Below are 6,103 nucleotides of genomic sequence, written 5' to 3'. Positions count from 1 at the left end.
TAATAATAACTTACATAACTTACCGTAAAGTAATTATGAGCCTCTCCTCTAGTGAAATGCACTTCTGAAAATTCGTTTAGCAGATTTCAGAAGTGTTCGCTATGAAAACTAACTTTAGCAATATAATTGACATTCCTTAAGAACTTCAAAATAATTGTACAAGCTTCTTTTATCGATATAAATTTTTCCATGAAGCAAATATCAAATCTTCATTGAATATTAAGAGAAGGAAGTGTGCCTATGATCTACAAAGATCAGTTACTGTACGACACAGTCTATGCCCCCTCACTGAATACTGTGCTTCAGTTACTGAGCTCTCTCTGTGAATATGTACTGTGCTTCAATTATTGTGCACCCTCAACACTGAGTCTAAATATCTATCAGATAATAAAACTTTAATATTTAGAACATACTTTAATCAATTTTATTTTCTATCAGAAAAAAGTAATGTTATAACAAGTCATTTAAAAGTTCACATTAGAGATAAGTGCTTTAATAAAATTTCATATTTATATTTCTTCTCTTCAAATCTAAAAACAAAAACTCAAATAATCAATCAGTATTTCGTTTTTCCAAAATCTTAATCCTTTTTACCAATACTGGTATCTTATCTGGAACCTGAGTCTTATCTGGCTCAGAAAAATTGTAGCATAGAAAAATTTTGGATAAAAATCGGTCAAATTTGATTGACGAGAACTCCGCGAAAAATCATCGTAGCATGATAACTATTTTTTTTCTAAATTAAGGCTTGAATCCTCTACTTTAAAATAATGTTTCTGCATTTTAAGTTTGATTCACCTTCACCACATGTTTGCCAAGAAAACGAGGTAATTTTTATGGCATTTTAAGCATTTTCGCCTTCTATGTGTTTATTTTTAACAAATTTAAACGACTTAATTAATTTAAATCAATTTAAACGAACAAATTTTTATTTGATAAATATAAAATTAATTACGCTTGATAATAAACCAAAGACACAGCAATTGGCTACCCAACAGTAACTGGCTTCACTACTGTACTTTGTCGAGCTACGCTGGATGCAACACTTTGAACGCAAATTCTAATTTTACATGAGGATCTTATTTCCTACACGCAAACTTCTTTTTTAAATGAGCATTACTCTACTATTTGAGCTGATTTGAAAATGAAATTTATCGGTAGAGCAGGATGATTTAAAATTTTAAAGAAAAACTCACTCAGGGAATTTGAGTCTAATGTTTTATTGACCACACAGCCTTAAAATCTGACGATACGCATGAATGCCGTTGTACGCGAAGCCTACACGTGTACATAATTCTTCAGAATGCGTGAAAAACACCGATTCCTCTAAACACTATATGTAGTAAACAACTTCACGGTGATACATTCCGTTTCGCGAAGAAAAACGTCTCTACCGCTTATTTCTTAAAATCTGAAATTCTTTTCACCTGTTGAACACTATCAGTAAACCATGTAATTGCCATCGTAACAATTAGTACTGAAATTGAATGCGTTAAAAAATTTCATATTAATGAAAATAAAATTTGAGATGCGCATGTTATTCATTCATGAAATGAGTTCGATTGGTATATCAAGTATAGTGTGCAAGTATACAAGTATAAGGTTGAATGAAAAGCTCGTTCCTTATTTGCAGTAAATATCTAATATTGATAAACAATCAGAACAAAGCTGATATTTGTGTAATTTTTTAATACAATTAAATTAATTGCAATTACTCGAAGGTAACATCACTGTTTTGTGATATAGAAAGTAACGAACTTTTAACTCAGCTCAATATGTATTCAGATTGAAACGTTTGGAAATGTGAAAATGATACTGTCGTAATTTCTCCCGTATCACACACTAAGTAGCATAAGTTTCGTTTATGCAATTCACAGGTTTGTACAAACTGATATGTAAAGATTTACTTTCATCGTTCAAATTTTTCTTCGCGAGTCGTCCGTCTCCACTGATTTCATACTAATTATTTAGTTGTTATTTATACATGTATATAGGTTTAGTTAGCGTAATTGATTATCTAATAATTGTCAAGGAAACAAGTGCAATCCTCACGCGTCAAGAAGGCATCTTCGTGATTACATCTCCCCTCTTACTAGCTGCACCATTGCTGCAGCTAGTAAGAGGGGGGATGTAAACATGAAGGTGTCTTGTCGCGTGAGGACTGTAGAGCCTTAGGCATCCAAACTCAAAAGGCATCTTTCGAGTATCCTAATGCCTTTTGAGTGTCTAAACATTTTGTTAACTTTAACAATTCAAATCGCGCGTTAACTGGTAGCGGATTAAATGGAGAGTGTGTAACGTTCAATTTAGTACATAAGAATTTATCAATAATTAAATACATAAAAATTTGTAACAATTTGTGAACAGCTATAAGAAAAAATACAGAATTCAGTGTAGTCTAAGCAACAATAAACAGCTCCCAGGCGCGAACAAAATATATTGCACAAATTTTCTACGAAAAAAATTTGTTGTGAGATGCTAAACTTTCTAAAACTTTAAATTTCCGTTATCTGAAACCTTAAATTGGGTTATCAAGAAACCATTTAAAAACTATTGAATCAATGGACTTGTAATGTAACATGCATACACAGGGTGTCCAAAAAATGCTGTAAATGCCGGAAAGGTTAAATTGGTCATTTGATGTAACCTTTTTCATCACGAAAATGTCCTCCGTGGCTTCGTTACCGAGTCATCAACGAAAACTACGGACTCATCAGACAGCGAGGGTGCTTAGCGCCACGCCGAAACGCGCCAGCCGTAGTCACTCTCTGATTGGTCCGCGTTTTTCATTAATAGCTTGTTAATGAAGTCGTGGAGAACATTTTCGTTACGAAAAAAGATACTTCAAGTTACCTCATGAACTACACCGTCCAAGAGCTTACAAAATTTTAGGAGCACCCTGTAGATAAATGTATCCACAGTATATGAACCTAATTAAAAGGGGTAAATTAAAGGTAAAATATTAAAACCTAATTAAAGTTTTCACAGAAATGAGACCGATGTTTATGTAAGTTCATTTTGTATCTTCATTCATAAAATTAAATTCCGAAACACAATTTCATTAACAACATAGAACTGTTCAGTTTTCTCATTTTTGGTAAATAAAGCGTTAAGTTCTTCTCTGAAAAGTATCCCATTCTTTAATACAAACGTTTGTTGTACTTTCTGTGCTGTTTAATAAAATATCCTAAACACTAAAAAAGAAGGATATCAGTTCACCTAATAATAAATTCTTTGAGATTGTTTTACGTTTGCAAATGAAAAAATCAAATCGATGTCGGTTGAACAACGTTCGAAAAGCTTGCGTGCGATTTTCTTCTTCATTAAATCGTCTAGTGACCGGATGATTCCAGCCCTAAACGATTGCGATAGTCACAAATGCGTGTGCTTTGGAACAAGATGATGGTGGGCATTATTTAACAATGCATTTTGCGACATATGCAGAAGTAAATTTACTTTTTGTACACCCTATGTGCAATACGTTTTATAATATCGTAGTGAATTAACCAAAGGTCCTCTACACAGAGCATAATTGAGCGTGGTCGTGCAAAGAAATGTGCGGGATGAAAGAAAATTATGTGTCACGATATAATTTTCAACCTGAAGGAGTAGGAGTAGGTAACGTAACGCCGCGATGACGGATATTTCTATACGGTTGTCTCGTCACGTTGCCTTTGGCTTGAAATCTGGCTTCTTATTCTGGTTACCATAATCACGATCGCCACAATGAGGTTCTACATCTTTGGATCGTTAGAAATTTGTTAAAAACAGTTGCCACAAAATTAACCTTGATCTTGATATTCAAGATGAATTGTGTTTTGATTGCACTATTTTATTCATCGTATTTTATTTATCGGGACAAAAGTGTCATAGGAACCATAGGTCCCAAGTCAACCGTTATATATATATACAGGATGTCCAAAAATTATAGTACATCCGGGAAATGAAGGATTCCTGAGGTCATTTGAAGTAACTTTTTCCTTAGCGAAAATACAATTCGCGGCTTCGTTTACAAGTTATTAACCAAAAACATTGACCAATGAGAGACGAGCTCAGCCAACGGGCGCATGAAGCCCAGTTACGCTGATTGGCTCGGCCGTGCCAGCTGATCTCGCCTCTCATTGGTCAGTGTTTTTCGTTGATAACTTGTAAACAAAACAAGTAAACAATAACTTGTAAACTGTGATAAGTTGCGGATTACATCTTCGCTAAGGAAAAAGCTACTTGGTAAACCCGCATTTCCCGCTTATACAATAATTTTAGGATACCCTGTATACATATATATGTAAATTTAATTATATAATTTAATTATATATATAACAATTTAATATTATATATATATATAATTTAATTATATAACAATTTATAGACAAAAGTTTTAATATAAAGTAGAAGCAAAGTTACAGATTTTTTTTATCATCGTTAAGTCGTTTGATGCAAATGTGCGGCCCGAGAGATATGCAGGTGTTCTGGTATTACTGATATAACAAGAAAAATACTAAAACATTCAAAAGAAACACCAACTAGTATAAGAGATTAAAAACGCAAGCCATAATCAAGTGTCCAATAAGTGGATCCAAATTTTAGGCACATTTTTTTTTAGTTTTCATTTCGATTATTTCCGAAATAGTCTATATTTAGGCCACACTTCTAAAAATTATGATATTTTGTAATTTTGTAATTTTGTAATTTTGTAATTTTAAATATATAGTTTGCAACACATTTCAATTCGTCCAGTTTTAGAAATGCAATAAAAATCCTCGTCTAATATGACGGTAAAGCTTGAAATAAAGGTGCTGTGATGAAAAATCTCAGAAATATTATGGTAACTATAGTAGTCTTGGTTAAAAAGATTACAAAAATTAGTGAAACGTGGAGGTTGTTATATTTTCTTCAAAATTTTCAAAGGCGTAACTCAAATATTAAAGTGCAATGAAAAGCATGAAGCAGTGAGACAATCTAATAGCTATCGCACTATGACTTCTAATCTGCCATTATGTCAATACTCGAGTGTCCAGATATGTATCTACATTCAAATTTTGTATCTTTATGTTAAAAAGTGGCAAAACTGCTTTGGATGTTTATTTTTCTACATTATCTTAATTATAAAATACTGAAAAGCCGAGGCATGATTATTCCAAGATTTGCTGGATCACCATAAATCTTAACAAATCGTCTGCTATAATTCGTCCGAAAAAGAAAAACCATGTGTTTGTGATTAAGTCAATTTCATCTGAATGGGTGTCCGGCAGATGAAATTCGTCCTGAAAGAGAAATGTACCAAACTGCGTAAGAATTTCGTATCGTTCGTCCAGTACAATGCAATATAAGCTTTAACTTTTACTTATACTAATTTTCTAACAAAGAGATTCAGAGAACAACAGCTTAACTGGACAACAGCTTATCTAATGCAACTTCCTACGAGATTATCGTGTAAAAACAATTGTTCAGATTCAGGCACAGTGGAATCACAAAATTACCTACTAATAAGCCTCGAATAATCATACAGGGTGTTCCAAAAGTTACTCAAAATCGGGAAATGAGGAGTTGCTGAGGTCATTTGAAGTAACTCTTTCCTTAGCGGAAACGTAATTAGTGGATTTGTTTACGACTTATTAACGAAGAACGGTGACCAATGGGCGGCGAGCTCAGCTGGCGCGAGGCGGCCTCGCCTCTCATTGGTCGCTGATTTTCGTTAATAACTCATAAACAAAGCCGCGGATTGCATTCGCGCTAAAGAAAAAGTTACTTCAAATGATTAGGAACCCCCTGTTTCCAGATTTTGAGTAACTTTTGTTACACCCTGTAGCATGTAGTATCGGAACCGTTCCAACTAAAAGTCATTTTCTTCGTTATTTTGTCCCGGAGCGTAATCGTCGCAAAAAAATGGGAAAAAAATCGTGAAATCGAAGCGAATCCTTCTATATTCCATAAATAAGTATCAACTACATTGTATGTTTCGGTACAAAAAATTGTTGTCTTTGCAGCGTGGAGAGTATTCGTACGTATTCGTTCACAAACGTTCCGCGGAAACGAAAGGAAGGAAACTATGCGATAAGAACGGTGGTTTTCCAGCATTCCGTGCCGACGTTCTGATTATGCT

The sequence above is a fragment of the Megalopta genalis genome, chromosome 5 (genome assembly GCF_051020955.1).
Source record: "Megalopta genalis isolate 19385.01 chromosome 5, iyMegGena1_principal, whole genome shotgun sequence".
Taxonomy (NCBI): Eukaryota; Metazoa; Arthropoda; class Insecta; order Hymenoptera; family Halictidae; genus Megalopta; species Megalopta genalis.
The sequence above is the reverse complement of the archived record's forward strand: the minus strand, read 5'-3'. Positions refer to the sequence as shown.